The 27,870-nt window shown below is 39.5% G+C and overlaps 2 protein-coding genes across 2 annotated transcripts in view; one reads left to right on the top strand and one right to left on the bottom strand.

The window, feature by feature from the left end:
* Positions 1 to 8,469, top strand: part of SLC16A2 (solute carrier family 16 member 2) — a 437,579-nt gene extending 429,110 nt beyond the window's left edge. The window contains exon 7 of the transcript XR_007766937.1: positions 8,459 to 8,469. The gene's annotated coding sequence lies outside the window, so the exon portion shown is untranslated. The remainder of the gene's footprint in view (positions 1 to 8,458) is intronic.
* The window catches only part of ZDHHC15 (zinc finger DHHC-type palmitoyltransferase 15), a 154,392-nt gene that overhangs the window by 51,005 nt on the left and 75,517 nt on the right, over positions 1 to 27,870 (bottom strand). The window lies entirely within an intron of this gene.

Genomic DNA, 27,870 nt, shown 5'->3' with positions numbered 1-27,870 from the left:
TTGAATCTTTGCAAAAGTTTTTTTGGGTTTGCCACAAATTCTGAATTAAGCTGTGCATTATGCCCACACCAAAGACGTACCATGGATTTACAAGTCCGTGAGAATTCCTTTGTCACTTATTATTTCTACTTGTGTTAAGCACTATCAAAGCTGAGTTCCAGATGATGATAAAATGTTTATCTAAAGCTTGGTTTGGGATTTGAGCCATAAGAGTATTTGTTTTCAGGCATGGAGATATAAAGAAGGCTCTGAAGAAAATACTTTGCTCAAGTCATAAACTGAGATAATGTAATGGGCTTACAAATTTTGTGCTGCAAGTTAAAGCTTAGAAGAATTTAGCTGTGAGGCATTCACTGAAATAATAACAACAGTAACAATAAAAAATAATAACAACAATGAGAAAGACCTGCGTTTCTACAAATTTGAATGCAAGTTTGCATGTAGGAAAACATTACCAAGCCAGGGAGTAGCAAACAAAAAATTTGAAACAGAAGAAGAAAAAAGCTCTAGATCTGTAGCAATATTTGGCAAGTAGAATTTGGCACTTTGGAATCAACATGCTTTTCTAGTTAAGAGTGCAAACTATACTATTTGTACCAGAGCAGGATGAATCTTCTGGATGCAGCTGGAGAGAGTGAGAATCTCTTGAACAGCCATATGGGTTTTCAAGTCTGCCTTGAAAAAAAAATTTTTCCTGTAGCTTAAATCATCTCATCTCCCCTCTCTCCCGCCCCTGCCCCTAGTTAATGAATCTTCCCCACTCTTGTTTTTCTCTTGACTAAAGGAAAGACATTGGTGTACATTAGAGATAATAGCTTATCCCAGTTGCTGTCACTAAGGACACTTAGCCGTTCATAGAGTGGCAGTGCCTTTCAGACACTCCTGTTTCAAAAGCACAGGTTGCTATTACCTCAGCTGATGGAGAAACATTATTGGCAGCATAGCACCTTTCTCACCCAGACTTCATCAGCTCCTGTCCATCTTTCAGAGGGTGGTATCAGATACATCCATGAAAACAGCCCACGTTCCAATTCTGAAGTACCCCAGAACTCTGTTTTTGTTTTTTGAGCTTAAGTACGTTGAAGGTTGTAAAGAGCTTTTGCAGCTGTGGGGGGAAGATGCAATAGAAGGTGAAATTATTGTATTTTTTGAGTGTGGGGTGCAGGTGAATGCAATTACAAAGCAGAAAATTCAGCTGTGATTTAGTCATTATGAAACTCTATTGCAAATGCAGATGAGGGTACTCATCAGCGTTGTGGTGAAAGCATGAAACACCCCAAGAAACAAACTGGGGAACCGCTCCAATCATACAAAGGAAAAACCTAAGAAGAATTTAATAAAATAACATAATCTCAGCAGCAAAATGACTGAGGTGTTTCATAGGCGAATGTAATGCTAAAACCACCCTTCCACAGCCTCAAGAAAAACTGTGCACTACAGCAATGATGGGAACTTGATGCAGTGTATTTTCCAACGCGCAAAGCGCCAAGAATAATATAACATCACCAAGCAGACTTCAAAGCCCAGTTCCTCCGCTCACTCTTTGCTCCTGTGCATCCCTCCGATGCCAAAGCACACACGGATCGGAGGGCTCTGCTCAGCAGCTGCTCAGGATGTTTGACAGATTTCCCAAACTCTTACAGCACTTGTAAAAGAAGTTTCCAATAGAGGCAGCGCTTTGACTGTAGCATTTACAAGAACCAAAGATAAAAACAAAAAAGAGGTTCGTTTATTGATTGACTGACAGAATTTGCACGATTTCCTGGAAAAATGCATCACTGTAATTGTGCAGCATATTTTCCTGCGGGACTGCAGATGTTTACAGAAGTACATGGAAAGACTTATTGCTCTAGAAGGAGTAAAGTCATTTTGGGAACCAGCTACAGATAATGACAACAAAGACTTGTTAATTCAGTGCATTAACTACCTTACTCTGTGAACGCTATAAGTTGGCAAAACTGAAAGCATCCAATTTTAAGAGCTACTGTGTTTTCAATGCCAATAAATTCATACTCCATCTACAAAGACTTTTTAAGAAGTGAGAACACGTGATATCAGACTGTGTAAGAAGCATATTGGCAGAATAAAGATTTACAAACAGAACTGAAAAACAAAACATTCAGGAGTATTAGCTGAAACCCTCACAACTACTCTGCTAGTCACAGAAGTAATAAATTTTCCTGAGGTTTAATGGTGTGCTTCTGCTGTTGCACAGCGTGGGATACGGAGGGCTGGAGAAAGGGTGGAAGTGACCCTGCAGGACACGCTGCGGAGCTCCAGGCTGCTGCCCTGGCGGCGGCAGCGGCGGCCAGGATTTCAGAGTGAGATCACCAGTGGGAGCTCTGCAGACACACAAGTCCACAGGTTTTAATTTGCAGATTTTTAACAAAGCCTGAAACCTAAAGCAGATATGAGTCAAGATCATAAATTTTCATCTGGGTTGTTATTATTATTATTTATAATTTATTGAGTTTTAGAAGTGTGTCTGAAACTGTACGGAAAAGAAAAGTGATAGGACCCCTGACCTAAAAAACGTACTGTGAGCACTACTAGAGCCAACTGGTTGTTTTGCTAGCTCCTGTGGCTGCCTAGTGAATTAGGGCTGAATTCACAATTGCTAGCAAATCTCAAAACCAGGTGACTGCCATATAGTTTGGATGAACAAAACATTCACCCTCATCATCCCCAACGCCCACCCCAAATATCCCATTTCACTGCCCACTCAGATAATTGGATGGGAAGTCGTTTCCATTAGTCTCAAGCTAATTTTTTTTTTCCAGTTTAATAAAAGGTAGCATCAAAAACTCGTTCTCACCCGCAAATGCCACACATAGCCAGCAGCATGATCTGGCAAGGATACTGGAGATCAGTTGTGCTCCCTACAAGGCAGCATTTCCAAATATTCTATTAAGGTCAGATCAGTCCCTATGTTCCCTGACAACAAAACTGGGGCAAGGAAGACTGAACTTGGCTATCGTTTCGCTTGTTGTTGGTTGTTTTGCCCATTTTCATAGGGGTTTATAACTTGGCCATAATCTTGTGAGCTCTGGGTTGCATGTAAAAGATTGAAGGCAGAAAGCACGTTTGCTAAACAGAAGTTTGCCAAAAAGCCCCCTTATTTTATTATTAAAGCCACTGATAAAAAAGTGAAATGCTAGAAATAATAGAAGCCATATGAGCTGAGGGCAAGAACAGGGTACTTGGAGGTACCCTGATGTTCTACGCTCCAGAGTTTTCCTATCAGCTCTGCCACTGGTGTACTTTATTCATCAGTTTCCCTCAGCTGTAAAACAGAGAAAGTGGCACTCATGCTATGAAACTGTTCTGTATTTAATAGGTTACTGTTTAAAAAATGCTTTAAGCATGTAAGCCATATACATACACCACTGAGGCGGTTTCAGCTTTAAATAGACAATAACCCACATTAGTTTAATGTGTGACAATTTATACTGGCATTTCAGAAAAACCAAACCACTGAAGGCATCAAGCCTTCGAAAATAACTAAAAGCTTATAGCATGAACCACTGTTATTAGGAATAAGCATCTGGCCTCTGCTACATTGTTAAAATACATCTTTTTTTAGAGAACAAATAGTTTTATTAAGCACAAGACAACATAGTTGTGTGGCTAAAATGCATATAGATCCTTCAAGCTTGCTCGGACAAATGACCGTCCACATCCTGTTTGCAGCTACTGCTTCTGAAAGACCTCCGAAGGACCTGCTCAAGTGCTAAAATATTTTCCATTCACATCAAGAGGGCAACAGAAGAGGATCAGCTCCAGACCAGATGCTTTTGAACTTCAGAACATGCCTTCAAAAAACACTGTAGCTATGATCATCCTTTCCTATGGCTGGGACCACAAGACTGCAACACTAGGATGTCCTCACACAGTGACCCTGTTCTTTCCATGCTATCTGTAATCTTCCCCTCTTAACCTTCAAATCTCAGAACGGCCGTAACCTTGCTCTCAGTCTAACAAATAACTCCAAGTGATCCCAGGGCTCTTCTGACACTTGTCCTTTATGATCTTTCTTTTTCCTTAGGCACTTCGGAGTTGATAACTTGTAGCTTTCTGTTACTTAAACACCCCATGGATGTTCAGCTTCTCTATTTTTTAAAACTAACCTCTTCTGCTGTGTGTTTTTGATCAGATTCCTTCAACAACTGCGCATTAGGGCTTTGTGTTTAGATAAATAATGATTTTACTTCAAACAGAAAATTCAGTCAGATTCAAACCCTGTATACTTGAGATACAACTTGCCCTAAAATTAACTATCTACACATGTCCAGCTGGAATTTTACTTTTTTCACACAGCATGTTTAAGCATAATAGACACTATAACAATTATTTATACCACAGACTGGAATGGCTTGGGTAGAACAATGAGAATCTTTTAAAAAACATGTTTTTAAAGATAAAGCCAACTAGCTTTTCAGCTTCAAATTTAGGTTTTGCAATAAAAGACATTCTACAAAACATTATACCATTGGAAATGCTTTAAAGAAATAAATTGAATTTAGAAAGTTCATAGTTATTTTTGTGAAGGGAAATGTGGTGGGGAGTTTGGATTCAAGATCGCACGACATCATAAGTCTTGGAATACTTGGAATTCTTGAAAGACAGTGGAATTTCCAGAGGACTAAAGAAAGCTGATGGTGTGCCAGTTTTCTAAAAAGGGTAAGTTGGACAGCCTGGCCAAATACAGCCTGGTCAGCCTCACTTCCTAGACAAGAAAGTATAGTGATAATAGCAAGCACAGTGATTCAACCCATGCAACTCAATTAACGAGCATTTATACTTAATCCAAATCAATACAGGTTTACAGAAAACTGTTCTGGCTGAACTTCAGCAAGAGCTGTTCATTGAGAAGCCAGAAAGACACAAAATCAACATGGTAGATATGAAGAGGATTTAAAATTAACTAAATGACAGTTCTCTGCATTTAAATGGGGAGTCAGAAACATACTTGCCTACTGATAATCACAGAGTGATTTTGAGACTGCATTAAAATATTTTATTGGTGACCAGGAAGAAACATAAAATCAATATTGACCAAGGATGATTGTAAAAAACACTGTGGGAGCAGAAAGCAGAAAGAGCTTGGTCACTGATAAAGAGTGATCTGCGTGACGTGGTAAGCTGGCCAACACTTTGTAAGTACCTAAAAGAAGAAGAGAAATCTAAGAGGAGAAACATTTCAGTCTAGAGACAAGAATGCTTTCAAGTCTGGTGGGTAAAATGTACACAAATACAGACTAGGAGTTAAGGAGCAAATTTAAACACTCTGGTTACCAACTGTTGGAATAAGTGAAGACCCACTGTGATGAATCAGTGGAAATTGTAAGATCAGGATTCTTCTAGTTCAACAGGGATTAATGCCTGTGATCCATAACTGTTCTACATGACCATAGTAGCCCACTTGTGACTACAATCTTTATGATCTATAAATCACCGGAACATACCACCTTCCCAAAACTAACAAATGGGAGAAATGCACAATGTAGCCACGTCAGAGAAGCAGGGTAAACGGAGCATAGGCATCAAGGTTGGCATGGTTATATTGTATTTATTAATATGTAGTCTGGTTTGTGCCTCACTGTGTCTACATGGCACTCTTCTGGGCCATACAGGCATCTCCTATAGAAGGATCAAAGCGAACCAAGTCAGATCAGGTTTTTTGTTGTTAACATTTGAGCAAAACATAATTCAGTATTACCTTTAAGAGAAAATAACTTTACATGATTTAAATATTCAGATTTTAATAATACAGAATGTTTTTATTACTAACACATGCAGAGAAAATATTGCAACGTGAAGTTTATGTGAATATCACATGCTTTTATAAATAGCGATAGAAGTTCATATTTGAATTCATTCTTGTCTGTAGAACAAATCTTCTATGACCTTTCTGGGACGCAGACTATTTTAGATTAATTTTTTAAAAGTTCATAGTTACCTAACAGCTTTGAGCTGGTATGAAGGCATGTGATGCAGAACATGGACTTTATAAATTTTTATGAAAGATCAAAAGAAGAGAGGAAAGCAGCCAGCATCAAACAGGCACACACATAATAACAAATAACAAGGATAAAACTTTTGTGACCAATACTAACCCAAGGGCTTGGATGTTGAACTCTTAGTCTGAGTGCCCAGAAAGGATGGAGTGAGGACCCTAACTTGGAATTTCCTGGCTGTCGTCAATTCTGTCACAACCGTAACGTGTTTCAACATGTTTTCAGCTTTTAAATTTTTTCCCTCCTCTTTAATATAGTCTAAACTAGACATAAAATGGAAAAAATGTACTATTTCCACTGAGCACTGATGCCTTTGACATCTGCTTCCAAGTGTTATTCATCACCACGCAGTGTAACAATCTGAGAGCAAGTACAATGTACCTTTTGGAAAAAGTGAGTCTCTGTGATTGCTCCTCATAACAAAGCCTGCCCTTTCCCCTAGTAATTAAAGCTCTATGTACGTTCATAACAGAAAAGTACAACAGCCCACCTACGTGTCCTAGCAAGCAGTAGCATTTGCATTGTTTCTTTTTAGGGTCAAACACCCCAGCTCACAGATGGCAAAAGGGATGTCCCATACTCCCTTTTTTCATGCATAGTTTCCAATACTTTTTGGTTTTTTTTAAATCTACTCCCATCCCACAGCGGCATAATTTTACGCTCACGACAAATTTTGGGTACAGAGCAAGGAAAGCACCAAACAGAATTTCTGAACGGACAAAGGTCCTGATGAGCTGCCATGTCACGGAGTGGGCTAAACCGAATGGCCTTGGGAAACCCACTTTGTGTTTCTGCAATAGGCAGCACCAAGGTTGCAAATGCCGCAGAAGACAGAATGCAAATTCAACATCAGCATGTTGGAAAGATGATCCAAAATCAATGCATGAGATTCAACAACGGTAAGTTCATAGTGATGCCTGTAGGAGGGAATAAATTCACGTGTATACCTGCAAAGTGTGCTGGGATGCTAGTGATCATACAATTATCGTGATTCAAAGGCATGATTGCAAACAATGCACCCTAGAGTGGGACTGGCTTTGGCAGTGTCATAGCTATGACATGGAAGGTCATTATTCTGCTCTGTTTTGCACCGGTGAATCTTCAGCTGGGAGACAGAGTCCAGTTTTAGTCACTGTACTCAAAGATAGATAACTCTCAAAGAGAAGAGAACTCGGAGGACAGCCAAAGAAAAATCCTTATCCAAGGAAAAAATAAACAAGGTAGATCTCTTTAGGAAAAAAGAAGAGTGCACAGATGAAAATAGTTTTCTAGTATACAAAAGACTGTCCACTATCCGTACAATAAGAGACTACCAGTTTAACTTGCATTGAAAACAATTTAGATTAGGTGTCAGAAAAAGCTTTCTGTGATATGGACAGTGAAACACTGAAACCAAATACCAAGCGAATAACCTAAAATTTCCTTTCCTAGAGGTTTTTATGACCTGGTTAGATGAGCCTGTCAGGCTTCAGAAATCTCCCTTTTGGTTCTAGCCTTCTATGGTTATGAGTTTGGTTTCCATATCTGTGGAACAGGGTTACCAATCCATCCTTCTACAGCATCAAATTCTTTACATGGAAAGTACTGATGAAAATGCAAAAAGAAAAAATTTCTGGGCCAAATCTCACCAGCAGGTTCCCATCCAAATCAATGGCCTGAGTTACAAAGGCCTCAGAAAACTGCCATGCGATTGCTATTACGATACACAAAATGTAAAGGAAAAAGAGAATGCCAGTTTCAATGAGAACAGATGAACAATGATTGAGCAAAATCAGAATTACAATGAAATTTTTTTTTGCTTTAAAAACTATATGCAGGGTATAAGAAGACAGGTATTAATGGGTCCCTTTTTGGGTCTATTTGTTAATGGGGTGCTCACGTGGTACACAGCAAAGCTGGTTGGTTTTAGGGATGATTGATAGGATTCCTGAAAATATTGTTTATAAATCCCACCGAGGTCCTCTGGACTAAGAGATGGATAGTGCTGGGACCTACTCCTCCCCTGCGTTGGCAACTCATGGGGCTATTTATATCAGAACAAAGCAGATATCAGATATTACTATATTAGAATGCTTTAAACTTGTTTCATAAAGCATAAATAACTCCAAACCATAGAAAGCAACCAATTATTAAGCCCATTAAACAATATTTGGTATAATTTTCTATTAGATATTAAACATTGGGGAAGTAAGCAAGCTAGCGGCAATTTTTTTAGCATGTTATATTGCCCAAAACACCAAACTTGCTTATTTTCCACCTGATCTCAGAAAATCTTATCTGCTTCTCCAGAGTTTTGACATTGACAACATCTGAACTGCTTCGTCCTAAAACTCAGATCTGGGTGGTGGGTATATGATGTTGGGGAGACACGCATGAATCATACCCACAGGGTATGATGTATGCACCACGGGGTGCAGTCCTTCAGGAACAGACTGCTCCAGCGTGGGTCCCCCGCGGGGTCACAAGCCCTGCCAGCAAACCTGCTCCAGCCTGGGCTCCTCTCTCCACGGGGCCACAGCTCCTGCCAGGAGCCTGCTCCAGCGCGGGCTTCCCATGGGGTCACAGCCTCCTTCGGGCTCATCCCCCTGCTCCGGCGTGGGGTCCTCCACGGGCTGCAGGTGGAGATCTGCTCCACCATGGACCTCCATGGGCTGCCGGGGGACAGCCTGCCTCACCATGGTCTTCACCACGAGCTGCAGGGGAACCTCTGCTCCGGCGCCTGGAGCACCTCCTCCCCCTCCTTCTTCCCTGACCTTGGTGTCTGCAGAGCTGTTCCTCTCACATCTTCTCACTCCTCTCTCCACTGCTATTCTGCCGCCATTTCCCCCCCCCCCCCTTTCTTAAACCTGTTATCCCAGAGGCGCTACCACCGTCGCTGATGGGCTCGGCCTTGGCCAGCGGCAGGTCCGTCTTGGAGCCGGCTGGCATTGGCTCTGTCGGACATAGGGGAAGCTTCTAGCAGCTTCTCACAGACACCACCCCTGTAGTGCCCCTGCTACCAAAGCCTTGCCACACAAACCCAATACAGACCACCATCATTTTTTTTCTCCACCCATCCTCTCTCCTCTGTGATTGTCTAACCCTCACCTCTTTTCCCTTTTTTATTTGTGTGTCCCTCCTTCTTTCTTCCTTACTCTCCAGCTTTTGTCATCTTACTGATTTCTTATTTGCTTTTCTTTTTCCCTTCTCCTTCTGGATTTGTTTCTTTTTTCTCCAGCTATGCAAATCATAAGAAGAATGGCTGTGTCACTGAGCAGAAAGAGGAGAGCATGAGACAGATGGATATTATGTGTTCCAGTCCATAAGAACTGGGGAATGACGATGAAGACGTTTAATGGAAATGGTCAATAACAAACAGATACAAGGAGTTATGACTCCTTGTACATTATGGAATGTTATTCTAAATGAAAGAAAGTCATATACCTGTAACTGGACTTCTTTAAGATGTGTGATCTTGGTGCACGTGCATGCTTTTGCTGTAAATACACCCAATTACTCAAGGCTGGATGCTTTTACCCTTGCATTACTTGTAGGGTGTGCTTTTATCACCTCAATCATGTTCAACATGCAATGCCATCTCTCAATGCCATTTCAGCACCCTACTGTGTGGGATCCTAGAGCTACAAGTTCTCAAAAGGATATTGAAGAAGAGCAGAGAAGCAAATACAAACACAGAAACATCTTAAAGCTCCTCTTTGCTTCTGTCTTGTAGCAATTGTCCCTCTGTATATTTATGTGGATAGCTTCAAATTATAGTTTCCTAACAATCACAGTTATTTGGAGATAGAGCTCAGCATCCTTTAAGCTTCAAATTACTGAAAGGGAGTAGCTGACTGCAACAGGATTTCAGTGTCTATTAATTGTGGCTGAATGAAGTCCCTTCTCTCAGTTTTCTCATCTATAAAACATAGCTAAGAGTAGATAACGTCCTTTCAGGGCTTTTGGGCAATACAGATCCTATACAAATATTAAAGAATATTCACCAAATGACATAACCATGCAGATGCTCTTCACAGTCCTACTGGTACTACTGGTTACCAGTACCGATCAAGAAACTTGGTAATGTTGTTTATTAGAGATTTACCTATCACAAATAATGTTTGTAGAAACACCTCAACTGCAAAATGCTATGGCAATCAAAGGATTTCTTTCACGAGTTTGCTGCTAATGTATCTGAAGAAATGAAAGAGCATGTTTGCTGCAGTTTCATTTGCTATTGTTTTCTGATATCTTCTCATGGGTTTAAAAAAAAAAAAAAACAACCAACCAAAAAAAACGACAAAAAACCCCCCAAACCAACCAACCAACCAAAACCCAACACACCAAGAAATTGGGCACAATGAAACTGATCTAAAATGCTAGAAAAGTTTAAAGTTTTTTGACTAATTGCTAACATTTTTAGTTTGGCAATGTTCAGCTGTGCCTTAACTATGCAGCCTATATGCAAGTGATGACAGTACTGACTGCAGTAACTGTTCTCCACCTTATTTTCATGTATCACAAACAGCATTTTGCGATGGAAATATACATAACAGATAAGACACTATCATTCCTCATTCTAAATACAGAATTATGCATAACACACTCTGAAATGTCCTCTGTTCCCATAGATAGGCATTGCTTGTCAAGTCTAATCACTTAATTATAATTTGAAGTCTATTTAAGTTAAAAATGGGACACCGTTGAACACAGTGACGTCTGGGTTCAGCCCTTTTCAGGGTACCACTGCAATTCCAAGCTTCAGTCTCGTCTAATTGTCCTTCCATCATTTCATACATTAAAATTGAAAATGACTGTCCCCCCTACGTATTAGGGAATTTTCCTGACTGGCTAATGTTAAAATGATTTTAAATTTATCTTCTCTATGTGTTTGCTAAACATGTGGCTGGAAACCAAACCTTCATTACAAATCCATCCTCATCCACATACTGGCATGCACAACAGATGAACAAACATCAAGTGCATGCCTTGGACCTTTGATATTTAACCTCATCTTTTTACCCAAAGAAACCCAGGTTACACTTAGTCACGAACAAAATAAGTTGGTGAATGGAAGCCAGAAGATCAGTGTCCAGAATCTGAGACTTTAATGAATGAAAGGAACATTGAGAAGGCCACTAAGGCCCCTGCCTTATAGAATGCAATTAAGCAGAACAGTAGATCGTACCCTTTTTCTTCCAACTATTTTTACTTACAAGCATCTTTTATCCTGAAGGTAGACTTGAAAAAAAAAGCACTTGATTTGACTTTTTTCTCCATCTGTTCAGTTTTAGATAAGGTCACGTTAGATGTATGAGTGGACCCATTCTTAGCAACTCAGGCTTCTGTCTGTGGTAATAGTAATAATTCAGAGTTTTTATGTTTTGCCTAGATAAATTTGAAATAACCTGCAGCTGGAATTGGCTACTGCAGATATTGGTCCATCATGGCTCCATCAAGAAGTGCTTCAGCAAGAAAGAGGTGTGTATAGCTAACACTATTCTCCCTTTGAAATCTCCTCAGTGTTTCCATACGAAGTGAATTGCCCTTTGTTGAATGCAGGCAATTAAGGATGATTCATATAAAACAGCAAGATCTGATTCTGCACAAGTATCTTCTCCCTTCAAGATAACACTTGCTTGCATATTAGTTCTAAGCATCATTCTAACGGGGTAAATGACAGGAAAATTAAACTAAGGTTACAGCAGTGACGTTTGTCATTGATTTTTACTCTCTGCAGAGAATTGTCATTCAATTCATTACACGAAGTCTCTGGTGTCATGTGTTTGACAGCAAAACCAGAGAAGTGTGGGAATAAATGCTGATCTCCTTTGTCATATGTAGCACACTGAAAAGATGAAGTTCCAGGTAAGGATTTTTTTTTTTTTTTTTTTTTTTTTTTAAATACAAAGCATCAGAAACAAGTGGTGGCAATTACCACTAGTAATTTAGTAGATCTCAGCTTGCTGATGTGTACAGCAGTAAAATGAATTTGGACAATTTCTGTGACTAGTCATAAGTCAAAAAACAAAGTCTGTGAACAGCTAGCTGCTATGATTTCTCATTGGTCTTGTATAGGACTCTCACATGCATCGTGCTGCCAAGATCTTAATATAGATCTTAGCCAAGGTCTACAGAAATCCAAAAACTTATGCTCAATGTCACTCTTTTGAAAGAATCTGGGCTCTGACCTGGGGTGCAAATTAACTTCAGCATACTCTTTACCAAGTGTTGACGTGGAGACATTACTTAATTCTTGTGCAGCAAGGGTGACTCGTATGGATCATTTAGGACTGTCAAAACAGACTGTTCTGTGACTAAGGACTTGCTCCATGTGAGCTGTGCTTGCAGTATCAAATTCTTGGGGAAGAAACCACGAGCCTATTGCTCATACATTTGGGGAGCAGGTCAATTTAAAATCCTCCAACACAGAAATAATGTTCTTTTCAAGAAGAAAATATTTCATTGAAATATTACCAAAAAAAAAAAAAAAAAAAAAAAAAAAAAGAAAAGTGAGGGTGTTGTAACAAAATCATTTTAGTTGCAGTCTGTAGTAAGCACACTGGTCAAACAAAAGAACAACTCGCTATGCCAGTGCTCATTTTAGGGATTCATTTTCCTTTGCATTAATTTTGAAATTAAGCAGTTCATTTATCCATATTTGGTCTCCACCCAGGAATAACAACCCCCTATGCTGGTAAATCCAAGCATATTCCATTAGTTCTGATGCTATTGTAAAAGCTACCGACAATCAGAGCGACTAAATTCAGAACAAGATGTAGGGAATGGACAGGTACTTAAGACCAAATATTAGAGTCAACACTGAAAACTTTTATACTTGTTAAAGAGCAGAAAAAGGAAAATTTAATTGTTTGCAGTTTGTCTATGAGAGGAAAACAGCTGTGACTAAAAGTGGCAGCGCACAGAACAGACTGGGAATTGGTATGTTTTCTTTACTGAATATCAGCAAAAATTTTGGATCTAAAAACTCCTCCTTTCCGCTAAACCCAAATAATTAACTTTGGCCCAGGGTACGTTCCAGGGAGTAGGGAAAAACTTCAAATAAATAGATAAATAAATCTCACCTTTCAGGTGAAAAGGAGAAAAGCTGCAGTCTCTCCTACACTGTTGTGGATGTAGCAGCCCTATTTGCTTTCTCTCACCTCCTCTGTGGGATCCAGCAATGACGACACCAATAACAAACTCATCAGCCCCATTATAACCTCCCTTAAGCTGGTCCCCATCATGCCAGTACCTTATACTTTTTTAAAGCAACATCACAAAGTTGGAGTCTGCTACAAAATTAACTTCTAGAATGAAACACAAATAACATGGCATAAAACAATAAAAAGAAATGTTTTCCTTCTGAAGACTAAAGTTCTAAGAAAAGTCACATCTAGCTCTTTGCTGGATCTCATGATCTTACAGACCTCAAATCACTCGTAAGAGAAGGTCACTGTTCCTGTTTGAGTAACTTATCTCCCAGACCAATGACAAAGTTGGGAACAGGACTAAAACTTCCTGACTCTCAGTCCAGCAGTCTAACATATAGACAGTCTGCCTTGGATATGGTCTATTCTGTCATAGACAGAGGGAAACAGCGATTATCAAATGCTACAAAGTAAAATAAAGATAGGGTCTAGGGAAAGGGAGTCAGGGCATAACGTAGCAGCACTGGTTTGGTCCTTCTTTTGAATAGAAGTTAAAGAAGTCAGAAGCTTGCTTCTAGGAAGATAAGCGAAAAAAAGAAAAGGCTATATATTTCAGCCCAGATATTATGGTGCAGGTTGGGAGAGACAGGAACTTGGCATCATTCTTTGGAAGAAATATCAAATCACTGTCACCACTCCCTGATGAAAAAGTAGTTGCACTAATGTTTACACTGGCATTTTTAATTCTAGAACAGTTATTCTTCAAGAAAAATTCCTTTATTTCAAAGTTGATAACTCAGCTGTAAACATAAACTACAAATGTAACTACAAAATGAAGAATCACATCATATCTAATAATAAAATTAGTTTATTTGTAGTATGAGAAAAACCCTTGTTTTTCCAATTTTTCCATGTGCCTATTTTTTCTTTGGTGCTTTTTTTCTCCCCACCTTTTCTTTTGGACTATTTTTGTTTCCTAAAGAAAACATTACTAAAGCATTTGCGATCCACTTTTACCTCCATAAACTTGACTGAGAACCACATCAAACCCAACAATGTTTTCCTTCAGAAAAGAACAGCAACCCACTTAAGCTGCACATTCTACTTGCTACTGAAAATATTCTATGCATTATAGGAAAAAGGCAAATTATACAAAATATTAATTCCAACTTCCATATATTCAGAGTAAACTCTCCTCCTGTGACAGAGGTACACAGCAAAAAGAAGACAAAAAGGCATTTTCAGTCCTGGTTCAAGTAACTACCTCACTTTAGATGTAGCTTATAAACCAGATCATAATGTTAGCCACTCCATTGTCTGTGTGATGTTAACAGTAGCTATGATCATTAATAGTTTCTTCCATCAAATGCAAGGTAACAGAGCTCAACGATAAGTTGAGATTTTAACAAAAAAAGGGGGGGTGATATAAATTTAGATTAACACTGAATGCCAGCATGTAAATAAGTAGATAATTTTCAGAAGAGCTCAGGTCCAAAAAGCAGTGGCAAAGGGAGACCTAACATGAACACAGAAGACAGATACAGTAAGGCTACCAATGGAACATAGTACAAGCGACATAATGAAGATCTCTGCTTTAACGGAGGAATCTTTCTTTCACGGAAATACTGCTGGAAAAATACCTTTTAGAATGCTCCACTGTTAAACCATATATCAAATACTGCCCATGATCCCAAACCAACAGCATATTTTGTCAACTCAGTCAGCAGCCTTTGGGATGCGTAATGTTTGAACACAGTTTTCTCATAGAGGTTCCCTACCTAAAGAAGAGAGTAAGTCTGGGAGAAAACTTAGCCTGCTAAGAAATATGAAGGCGTAGTTACGCTAGTGAGTACTGCATTCAGAGCACCATATGAAATTGGTTTAGTCATCTTGATAGCTTCTGCCCTTCATAGCCATGATGTCTGTGAAAAGGAAAAACAGCAGGAAAAGTTCTTGGCTAAAAGCAAAAAAGCCATAGAAACATGAGGTTTTGATAATTTTGCTGACTTTGATACTAGGGAGCCTGTTACACCTGCACAAATGTCAAGGAGAGGAGGTCAATGATTGAAGCATTTCTGCTGGGATTTGTTGACTTTGGAGAGAACAATCTGCCAGGCTAGCTGGTTGATGTGTGTTTTGGTTTTCCTCCCAGAAGATCCAGGCTGTTGATGATGCTTTGACAGTGGAGTTAACTGAACTCAAACACAGCTCCGCATTAAATCCTCCAAACAAGAAACTTCAGTGGCTTGAAATGCCACTTGGCACACAAGTATTCATCATACCCTTCGCAGGTTTGCAAAGGTCAAAATTGCCCTCCAGCTATAGGCAAAGAGTATGCAGACATTTGCTAGAAACAATTTTATTTTGCTTACTAATTCAGATGTTTTGTTGTTTTTGTTATCCTTAAGATATCCACTCCTATTGCATAGTTTAAATTACACAGATTAGTGACATGGGCCAATACTTCCTAATGGATACAGCACAGATCTAATCATAGTATTCGTTTCCCGTCCTAAGACAAAGTGTACATCATTTTTCTCTTGTGGGAACCTCTGTGTTCTGGACTATGAAGTTGCCTATAAAGCACAGCTGGATGAAAATGAAAACTTTCTTCATGTTGCCTTTTAATGGAAATTTGATGTTTCATTTCTGCACAGACTTGGTATATAGTCTACATAAAATGGAGCTAACACCCAGATGTGAAGCTCAAACAACTCTACCTACACAATTTTTGATAGGTGTTTATCCCAACTGTATTTTGCAATCTACAATGATAGAGATTCTCTTTAAGTAATCTATTCCAGTGAACAACTATCAGCATTTTAGAAAGTCTTAAAAATTTCTAAGTCTTGAATTCTCTTACCTGCTGTTTCTTGTTCTGTTTGTTTGCTTAGAGCAGTACATTCACTGCCTTCCTCTTATAAACACTTACGCCGGTATTGCCTCCCCTCAGTCATCACTTCTCTAGACTAGACATCCCACAATACTTCAGAAGTTCCTCATAGGTCACTGACTTCCAGATTTCTAATCTGTATTCTTCTCAGGACTCTAGTTGGTCTCTATTTTTTGTGACAGATGTCTCTCAAATTCGGAGACAGTACTCTGTACCAATGTCAAATACAGCAGTAAAATATCTTGCACGTGTATTAGATGGCTCTCCTGTTGATAAATCCCCAGTTGAACATGCTCCTTTCTTGCAATAGGCTGAGCATCATTTGATTTGCACAAATCAGTATCTTACTACTATCCTTTCTGTCTTTGCTTCTTGCTTTGTTAGGGAACTGCAAGTTCTCCATCAGTCACTGTCTTCCTTAAATTTGTTGCTCGTGGAAGCTTAGCTATTCAAATAGAATTAATAAAATCCTGAAGTTTTGAGCTCTACTCTCTTAAGGTTTACTTTCTTATTCTCCTATCTATCATAAAATCTCTTCACAATAACCCTTTTCTTCTCTCCATCTTCAAATGCTCTGTCAGTTCTTCCTAACACATCACAGTCAAATCAAGAACTGCAAATCAACTTGTAAGATTCAAGTCCACACAAGTACTAAACATTTTGCTTGTTGCTCACAAATGGCCATATTCATCCACCCTTTGCTTTGGTGGTTAACGCCTCAATGGGCTGCATCCCTGCTGTCCCCCTTCCTCCCCTTTTATCATCTTCAGCTAATGTACCTGCCTCTGATCTAGATCTCGGAGCAAGTTAGCTCACCCATGATACACCAACATTGATTTCAACACCTGCCAGATTCAGAAGTAGCATTAAGCCAGGCAGCTGCCTGGAAGTCATTCTCTACCTCCAGCAGTCCAGAGGAGCTGCCCAGCTAGTCACCCATTCTCCAAACGCATCTTCTTTTCACTCTTGAATATGGTATCAAAAAGAGCACTAGGACCAAAACTGACCATTACACCTCATCCCCACAGTCCCAACCACGCGTAGCAGGTCTCCAGAGACCAAAACTAAAACAGGTGTCTATTTTTCATGCAGCTAATGGTAATTCTGCTAGTCTCTTACTCGTGGCTCCAAAATGGTGCTCCATAAATCACAGGTGCATGAAAAAAGACTTTAGGATGTTTGTGAACTATGATGGCAAGGACTGAGTTTCTTTGCTTTTGAAAAGACCTGTGAAATTAAGAACAGGGGAACTACTGTCTAGTTTAGCCATCTAAACCATTTCCAAAGTTTTCTGAACAGTGTTGTTCTATCTTTAAATGGGGCAAAAAAAAGAAAAAAGAAAAAGAAAGAATTTCACTGTTCCTTTGCCTAGCTACATAGCATAAGCGTTATTGTATTTCTGTCCCCTTCCTCTAGAGTAGACACAGCAACATCCTGAGATGCAAAAAGGGAAAACCAAGCATGTCATTTCAGCTGTACCTATCCACTGCTGCTAGATACCAAACAATTCTCTGTTGAGAGAGAGAAGTAGAGGTTCTGTTTGGCATGGCATTAGAGGGATAAACAAAAGGCAAACCATCCCCAAGTGCAGCTGAACAGCTCTTTTAAACTCATGGTGTAGCCATTTAATCAGAAAACAGCTGGGATGGAAAATCTGATATTTCTTGGCAGTCTGTGTAACATTTTCTTCTCACTGGTGAAAAGTATGATCCCGAGGGTTTATAATTAGGCAATAATTAATCAGGCATACAAGCACCACAGCAAACGACACAAAGCTTCAACATCTCTGAACATTCCTTCACTTCTTTCTGCTTTATCCAAAACACACTGTGAAAATCAAACTCCAAAGTTAAAGACTGAGAGGCTGCCAGGTGGGCCGAGGAAGTTCATGGCACCAGTCAACAATAACATTGAAACATGGGAGCGTTTCTGCTCTACAGCTAATCCAGAAGGGGAAGATCCACACACATACTATGGCTTAGTAAGATTCTGCAGTTTGAAGGAGGATATGACAAGGACACCTACAAAGCGAGGCATTCCAGTGACTAAGTTCGAGTCCAGATTCAAATGGGACATCTTACTTCAAGCTTCAATTTAGTCTACAATGAAGGGAGAGCTACCTGCACAGTCTGGACCTGACCCTTTCCAGAAATCAAAAGGGCCCAGAAGTCGATTTTTAGTTATAGCTCTTGGAATGAGCTACAGTACATTGCACTGTGCTACAGTACACTGCACTGTGCTTGTGTCAAGAGATGAAGTTCAAAAGGTACATGGCAGTAATGGCTTTTCTGTAGTTGTCTGTTCCATCCCATTTTCAGTACTTTCTCAGCACTCGAAAGCCCACCACAAAGGTAATTGTTGACACTGCCCACACCCCATCAGCCTGCACAAAAGAAGTATTTTAAGATTGCACCAGTAAAAAATATGCCTGTCAAATCAACTCCAAAGTACAAAAGAGGATGAAGGGATAGACTGCAACTGTCATTGAAGATTATGACAAAAGATCAAAAAATGAGACTTCATCTCTTGACTTAGAGGATAACCGTTGCTTGAGATGACAAAATATTCGAACTATTCAAAAACCCTTCTCCCTTTGCTGGCATAGTATCTCCATTCCACTTAGCGCTGTAGCAGATCGAACTTTTTTGTAACATTGTCTTTTCTACCTTTTTTAATAACATTTTCATGTTACCTTTTACAAGAGAGAGACCCACAGACAGAGAAGGAGAGTGCAGATGGGATTAAAACCTCCATGGCTGTGTTGTGCAGGTAATTTCCATTACCTCTAACTTCCATTGATCTGCAGTAAAAATGACCAGGCACGATGGAATGGGCAAGCTGACAGCCAGAGAGGTGGCCTAGGGTTAGGCTGCTTTCAAGTACAAAGTCAAGAAGGAGGCTTTAAAGACCTTTTTTAGCAATTTCTGTTTCTAACCATTAAATGGTTTTTGCCACCTCTTGGAAGTTCTGGTGATCTCTTCTGGTGACAGGCAGGTAGCCTTTGATTTGCATATATTTTGCTGCTTGCTTTTAGGGGGTGAGGACACGTAGCCTGAAATAAACAAATTTCATTCTTGGGTCCTTAGGGGATTTGAAATCACAGAAAGATAGATGATGATTTGGATTTCAGCCTCTGCTGGGAAATTCTGTATTGCCATTTGCATCCCAAGAGAAGCAGCTGGGAAACAGAAGTGACAGAGATTGTGCTTGCTCTGATAACTATATTTTCTGGCTCCAACACAGCCTGAAAGCAGGCTCTTAAATTAATTGGCATCCAGTGAAAATGGCTTAAGATTTCTCTACCTTGCTGGCAGTTTATCAGTGAACTATTGACAATTACAGACCCTCATCTTTAAGCTTTATGTCTGTAACTACCCATTCTTAATAATCAGCTCTAATGCTGGTGTGCTCTCACTCCTTCATTCACAGCAGTAAGAAAAGAGAACACGGTCAGGACAGCTGTCCCCGTTACATGCTAGATGCCAGTGCAAAGGTAGTAGGAGAGACATCCCAGCGAAAGCTGTGACTACAAAAACCATTGAACGAAAAATCTTTTGGCTCATGGTCATGTGATAAGCACCATTCAGCAAAGTGCACTAGAAAACGTCTCTGGAGGCAGAAATACCTACTGGAAAATACAGTACCTATAGAACAGGCACAGCATAGGGCACTGATAACCAGCTTCCCTTTTCGGCCTCTTCGACTACCATGTTTCAAACCAGACACAGAAATATCAGCTGTTGGGATTGTCAGCTAAAACGAAGAAGTTTGAAAATGAAACTCTTCCTTCATCTACAGGTGTCACAGAGCAATTCAGCCAAAACAAAGGAGATCAGGCAAAATTTCTTGTAATGCCTTGATAACCCCCCTCCCAACTCAAATAAACACTTAAACCACACTATTTCCTCACTAGTACTGCCTTTAGCAAGAAAACGTGTCTGTGACGTACAAAGCTTTCTACAGACCGCATTAGAAACAATCGCTATAGAATATTTAAACGCCTTCATCTTTATCTAAGTTGGTGGCACAAGAATAGCTGTGCTAAAACTCCGATTGTCTTTGTCAAAACAGATACAAAAACTCTAGTTCCATGCAGTCAAAACCCAGTACACTAGTTGCTTCACATTGCTGAAACGTTACAAACTACAGAGGCATATAAAATGCCTTTGCATTTACCATGAGTGAGCGTGAACTGGCGATAACCATACTCCCAAACAAGTAGATGACTAACTTGACTGGTGTCAAAATCTTGTTTTTATACCAAGCATTTCATTCCAACACTCACAAATGACTACGGTGCCGCTGAAACAGAACCACTTTTGTGGTAGACAGTGGCAACTAAAAACACATCATACAACGTTTGAGGGAAATCAAATGTTGGCAAAGATAACGTTGTCAAAACTCCACTTCTGTGAAAATTGCTCTGGGAACTTTCAAGTGCATTTCAAGTACCTGCGAGTATTTTCAATTTATGTAGTTTCAACTGCATAAAGCAGAGACAAGACCTCAAGATCATATTTTAAATTTTCTTCTTCACTCTTCACCCTAACAAACCACTCTTTCCTTATAATAAACTGAATAATACTCAATTTGTACTTCGTCTTCTCCAATTCACTGTTAAGACCAGCTGCTATACATAAAGCTGAGGAGGAGCTAAAAGTATTTTCTAAACATTTGCTTAACTGCAGGCAGGATTTGACCCAGAGAGAGGTGGAAATAACAAAGTTGTTCCTCGTTCACTGATGTGAATATATATGGCAGGAGTGCTGAGACAGTTGTGCACAATCACCATTTTGGACCAAGCTCTGACATAAGTCAATAGAAATTGCACACTCTAGTGCATACATAAATGAAAATACAATTTTGCCATTTGAAAATTAATCAGAATATATAGTTATTCTATAATCTGAATCTGGAAAGAGATTTAGAAGCAAACAGTAAATTGGCTGAAAGGTGCATCTTTAAAGGAAAGGAGGAGGGAGTGTCAGGATAACAAAATAAAGTATTTTGACTTTTTATTGTCAAACATACTTTTGCTTTGAGCTTGACATAAAAAGGATTAGGTCACTTAAGAATATAGCAAAATTTATTGCAAGTTTATTGCAAAACAACTTGAGATGCCCAAGAATTCTTCAATTCTTCTACTCGATCATTCCACCCACTGCACTCAGTGGAGTCAAATCCGGTTATCAAGGAGCACATCTGTGGCTAATACTTAGTGAATAATTCTCTTTTTAGCTAGAAATAAACCTGCCGACAAAGCCTTTTGGAGAATATGGAAAAGAGCAATGAATACTCACCAAGTAAAAATCTTAAGATCTTTCTAATGCACATTCTGTTGGAACGAGTAATGTTGAATAATTATCTCTACTTGGTCACAAAAAAAGCATAAACAAAACCGAAACAGACTCCAGGAAACAAGATCACTAGTTTTCCATATGCTATATGTGTTGGTATTGTACTCGGGCTGCTTCTTTTTACAGCTGCTAACACTTTGCAGAAGGGCTGTGACTTCTCACTCTGAGCTGTTGTCTTCCTGCTCTGAACACATGGGCTCTACGGTGATTCGGCCTGAACAGGACAGCAGACTATATCCAAAAATGTTTCTTTGGGGAAACTGGTATCTGCTGAAGATATCAAATATAAACAACATTTAAAGCCATTACAATGTCCCTCTTGGAGCTTCAGTGGTATCCAGTTTCATCAAGTTGCCAAGAAATGCTATTAAAATTTGGCAGAAGCTGTGAAGAAGCACTATAGTGCCATGTCTGGCGTTCACGACAGTTTTAGAGTGCAGTGGGCCTCCTTCTGATCTTGCTTACGATGACAGAAATCCAGTAACATCAGTGGAATTCTTCCTCGTTTGCACCCATCTCACCAAGTCAAAACAAGCTTAACTTTACACCAAAAGATATGCTTAAAGCTAATTTGCCACTTTCTAGGGTGGGATCACTCCCTTCTGAAGTTTTGTTGATTACCTCGAAGAACTGTTAGAACTGGAAAACTCAAGTCCCCCAATGCAAAATGGGGTGCTACCAGCAGTCTTATATCCTTTTTTTTCATAAAATCAAATATATTTAAAAATTTTGAATGGCACATGGGCGGGTTACAGCAGATACCCAGAGACCTGTCAATCATAAGCAGCATGTTCCCACACCCATTTGCAGGCTTTCTAATGACCAAGCTGTGGTCAAGGATTGTGACAAGAGCCCACATGTAAGCTAACAGCAACAATGAAGGTGATCGTTATGGAGTAAACGGAAATTTGTGTCTAAAAACCCAATGAGAGAAAATTCTATCTAAATACATTTTCTAATCAGTTCAAGACTTAACTACAGATATACTAGCCTAGGAATTAAAAGCTGTTGACTAAAAGGTGTGTTTTCTATAGCTAAAATCAAGAAGTTTTCAATATAAATCAAGGTATAGCTACTTATTTGCAGGAAATAACTCCTATAAGCAAGATGTAAGAATTACAACGTAGCAAGTTGACACAATAAAACCACAAAACTACAGGAACACAGATGATAGCAACAGATAGGTAGATTCAGCTCAAAATAGTGGAAAAAGTAACCATAAAATGGTTACAGAAGTGGCTAAAAAAAAAAAAAGTAACGAGATGATGAATTTGTAAGACTTAAGAATCTTGGTACTAGAAGTGAAAGAACTGCAAAACCACGCTTGAAAGTTGGTAATTTGGAAGGGAAAAAATATTCCTCATGATATAATATCTACCTAGTGGTTTGCTTGTATGATGGGAGCTCAGTTAAAAGACAACTAAATTCATGGCAAGAATATGTATGCTTTTTACTGGATTTAAATAATGTTGTTATTAAACTAGATAGATTTCATTAAAAATGTAAAAATTAAAATTCTACGAGTAATAGAATCTATTTCTCCTGGTGAATTTCTCTGCTGTCCCTCCCAGGAGTTAAATGTTTCTTGTGACTAGTCAAACAGGAAGTAACATGTCCTATAAATATATATATTTATGTGTAAATGTTAGTCAATTGCTGAGTCTTATACAAATGAACTTATAGCATCTTGAAAATTGTTTTATTCCTTAATAAGGAATAAGCTGACATGAGAACAAATCCAGACAAAATGCTCAGAAAAGGTGAAACAGCTATTTTAAAGGCTGAATAACAGTATGACCACAGAGACAAATCTATAATAAATTAATCAGAAAGTTTGCTAGAAATAATGATTTCAAACCTGGTAAATAAAACACGAGACCATTTCCTTTCTCCCCACTTTTGCTGGTGGGATTATCAGTCCTCTAACACCCTCCGCCACCAATTTCGTTCTTTATGCTTCTATTTACTTCAGTAACTTAAGCAGAGAAACACTGAGGATTCCTGTACGTTTTTATGAGCCAGTTGGGCACACGATCATACGCATCAGCAGAATTAACAGCAACATCTCCACTGGACAGAATAATTTGTAAAAGGTGTGGGAAGACTATGGTGCTTACACAGGTGAAGACATGCTTACACCTGTGTATGTTCTTAACCAGAAACCAGGGATCGACAACAAAAGAATATGAAGCTCACTGTAATTCTAAACTTTGTCTAAGTTGGTCATACCTATGAGAGATCTACAACAATAACTGAGAAGCAGTATAATCCATGAGCTGAAACATCAGTTCCAAGGCCTTTCAGTAAGCATGTTTTTCTGGAATATCCCCTTAGAAATGTTTTCTTTAAGTTTGTTAAAACAAGTGAGGCCTGCCCACCCTCTAATGTCTTGTTTGATTGGTTTCTTTCCAAGTATGACATGATCCCAGTCCATATGGTTTAAATTAGGGTGAGGCGCTTTGCAATGGTGTGACAAAAGAGAGTAAGTCATAACAAAGCCAACCAACTGCATTAACATGTTTAGCAAGACCACAGTTATGATTGCTTAATTCTACAGACCAGAGCCATGTGAAACGCAGCCACGGATCAGACGCAGCAATGGCTAATGCAAGTTTTTCCTCCCCCACCTCAGCACCATCCAGGATATTCCTTTGCCGCCGTTGATGGTATCATTTGCCTCCCCAGTCATTTAAATGCCAATTTACACTCAGATTTGGTAAACATCTTTGATGCTGCCTCATAGTCAATGAAACACCAACCGGTCTAGCAATACCCAAAGATGTTTAGGCACTTCTGTACTGTAATTACCCTCCGCAGTACCTCAGCTTTCATGTCTCAGGGTCTGAAACCATTAAGTAAGTTACTGATACCTTTCACAGATGACTCCAAGTTCACATAAACTGAAATTAAGAAGTGTAACAACTCTGGTGGCCAGGCCTTGTAAAGCAGCACAGAAATTACTACATCCAATGAATTGAATATTTTCTGAAGACATTAGCGATAGCAATTGCAGAATAATTTGAAAACTTGGTTATAACAGAATAAAAGAAACTCTCCCCTCCCCCCCTCAAGTATCCAAAGACCCCAGCTTCCCAAACGCAACAGCCATGGGCTGAATTCTCATGTAAGCCTATGACAAACTTGAATTGCGAGGGAACAGGAACGTTCTCCAAAAGCGTAACTTCTCCGAGCATGGCTTCACAGAAAAGCAGAAATTTCTCAGCAATATCTACACTGTCATCATATCAATAAATATCTGAGATGGACAGTAAGTGGTCCTCAGATTGATTTGGGAGTCTTTATCATAACTGAATATAGGCTACCAGCATTTGTGCTGTGAGGGGAGCTCTCAGGAAGTCAGCTGGTGTCGGGTTCTGCCTGTGTACAATCTGTCGACTACCAACTTCCCAGGCAGCAAGGTACCTAATAAAATGAGGCCAGACTAAACAGGAGCTACAGGCTGATCAGTGGACTTGTCTTCTTGTTTACTCCGTTATAATACAAACCCAGCAGTTGTTATTTACTATTCAGCCTACCACATTAAGGTAGCTGGTCTCTGTTGGCTATTCATCCAAACCTGGCTCCTCTCCTGCTTGCTTTCTGCTCTAAGTGCCGGATCAAACTTATACCATGCGTTGTTCTGTCTGCTGTACGGATTTCCTGGTTTCCTAATCTCTGGGCAACCACTCACAATGTTCCTGGGAAATCACAGTTTGGTGCAAACATCAATATCTTTGGTTCCTAGTGGTTGCTCTCCTTCCTTAGGGTATGTGCCTCCCAGTCTTTCACCAGATGTCCTATCTTTCATTGTTTGCCTTTACAGAACATCATCAAGCATTTCCATGAAACTGTACTGCAACAGCAATGGCATTTATAGTGGTTTGAATAAGCACAACAGAGTAACTGAAAACACCATCACTAGACAGCTCAGCAAGTTGTCAATAGGTTTAACCACATCACAGACCCAGAGTCTGTTTTTACATTGCCAGCAAAACTACGTGTGACTTTTCTAAGAGGCCAGATACAAGCACTGGAATGGATCTTTACAGCTTGGCATTGCTGCTGCCCTCTGAGGAAGAACAGTATGATGAGGTGGGAGAACAGCACCACAGCCTCTTTTGGTCTAATGGATAAAAAATGTAGGCAAACTATTTTTAGATGAAAGCATGAAAGCATTCTGCTTGAATTAAACTCAGAACCAACTTGAAAAAGCAAGAATAGATGCAAAAATACTTTTAGTAGAAAAATATGTTTAAAATTCTCTAAAAAGAGTTTGGAAGATGCACTTCCTTGCAGACTTACACGAAGTTTAAAAATGAACCGACAACCACCACACTCTAACCTCCAAACGCTCTTTGAGGCTGTCTGCGCTCCCACAGGAGTTTTGAGAATGCTTTGAATGAGCACATGAAGCACCAGTAAATGAAGATAGCAACCACACGTTGGCAAACTGGAGTAAATCAGTGCAAAGAAGGGACAGTCACAGCAAGAGGCTTTTCAAGAATGGTCGTTTAAAAAAAGCCGATCCTCCTTTTACATCCTTTTAATTATCCTTTGTCAGCTACAATCTTTTCTTTCTATATGTATTCCGAGGCTTTATTCAGGATAAAGGTCTTAAAACCTGAAGCTGGGCAGCAGAGCAGAGAGGGGAGGGCTAGAAGGAAGCCAGCCCATGATCTCTCCCAAAGATTCTAGTCCAAACCAATTGGTTGTGCGGGAGATCACCCCTCCTGCCACGTTAGCTCTGTTCTGATGCCTCAAACTGAGTTTCAGGTTGACTTAACATAGAGATAAACCTTTTATTTAAAGAAAAAAAAGAGGCCTACATTACACTCCGCAGACACAAAGGCTGATAAACTGCACAATGTGAGCTTAAAGTACTTAATAATTGTTAGGGCTATATTACTTATCCATAGATACTTTGTTTAAATAGTGCTATTTTTTTAGCTCAGAAAATGTAACAGTGCTACTATTTGCTATGCAAGATTCTTCTCATGAAAAATATGCTTGCAGACGTGTTTTCAGGAGAAAAAACAGTAGCAGTCTGAACATACCAGGTTCATCTCCAGGTTATTCAAAGTTACACTTACACGAGTACTAACACCAGGTCATGCACTACCGGATCACCCAATAGCACAGTTTGATCCGGATCAGGTGTGGGCACATGATCACATTTTTCTAAAATTAGCCAGAACCCCCAAAGCGGAGTTTGTGCCAGCTTTACATGGCTTCCTGCCAGCAGCAGAGCAACAGACAGTATCGGACCTAGCATAAAAGCACACCAGTACCATAGAGAAAACCTGAACCAGAATAAAGTCAATCAGTACGAATTTAACCTACTTAGATATTCCGAACACATCTCTGTGAATTTATGCTAGGAGAATACTTTCTTCTTATCAGGTACTAGGAATCTTAAAAACGGACTTAGTGTATTTTTAAGCTATGGCGCAAGTGCAAAGTGGAAGGGCCAAACTGATAAACATCTATTTTGGTGTTTGGCACTAGCTGGAAACAAAATACACAGCAGGAATGGAAATGCAGCTTAGCAGAGAAAGCAATTAACAAAAGCTACAATAAAGCAGAGCTTCCCACCACAAAGCACTGCTCCTCATATCCACGTGATTCCTGGAAAAAGGACAATCCATTAAGCCAGAGGCAATTACAGTCTATATAATGAGGCCAGTTACGCTTATTTTACACACTACTGAGTGTGTAAAATTTAGTCTGAGTTAAGAAGAGTTAGCAGCAACATAGGTTGTTTGACAAATAAAGCTGATGCAGAAAACTCCCACTTAGGACAGGCTGCTGCAGTTAAGCCAGGGGCTGTTTTCCTTCCCTCACCCTGGACCTTTCACTCACAACCTCAGTTGCAATGGAACAGGAGCTTCTTACACTGAGGCCATGAACATTCATTGGGAAAGTGAGAAAAATTATCCGTATTTTTGAAGCAAAAGGAATTTTTTTGACAGTTGGAATTTAATCACAAAAGTACTGGGACAGTATAGCAAGAAGTACCGTTTTGTTCTTACGTTCTTCCCTAGGCACTGCCTTTTGGCCCCTAGACATAGTGTCTGACATACTGAGGTCACTCTTGTGTTCTAATGAAACATATATATATATATTTCATATATATATATATAGTCCCAGGATAAAAGTGACAGCATCTCTACAGGCAGGAATCTGGTTCATCTGTCATGCAGAAAGGAATACCTTTCAATTGCTTTAGTGTCACTTGGCCACATTTCGGAGTGCTGGCTTCTTACACACTGGTGCTTTCATTTAAATGGATGGCTGGTGCGTCACGATCAGGAGTTAAGCTTACAGAAAGCAGCCTCATGCAGCGAGATGGACAGAAGCAGGTTATAGGCAGGAATAACATAAAGCTCTCAACTCTGGCTGGAGAGCTCATGAAAATAGCCTGCATTTTCTTCTAGTGAGTTTTGAATTAAAGTTTTGCTTTCTTTTTTCTTTCC

This window comes from Gymnogyps californianus, chromosome 9, assembly GCF_018139145.2.
Source record: "Gymnogyps californianus isolate 813 chromosome 9, ASM1813914v2, whole genome shotgun sequence".
Classification (NCBI taxonomy): domain Eukaryota; kingdom Metazoa; phylum Chordata; class Aves; order Accipitriformes; family Cathartidae; genus Gymnogyps; species Gymnogyps californianus.
Note: the sequence above shows the minus strand (reverse complement) of the source record. Positions and strands in the feature narration are given on the sequence as shown.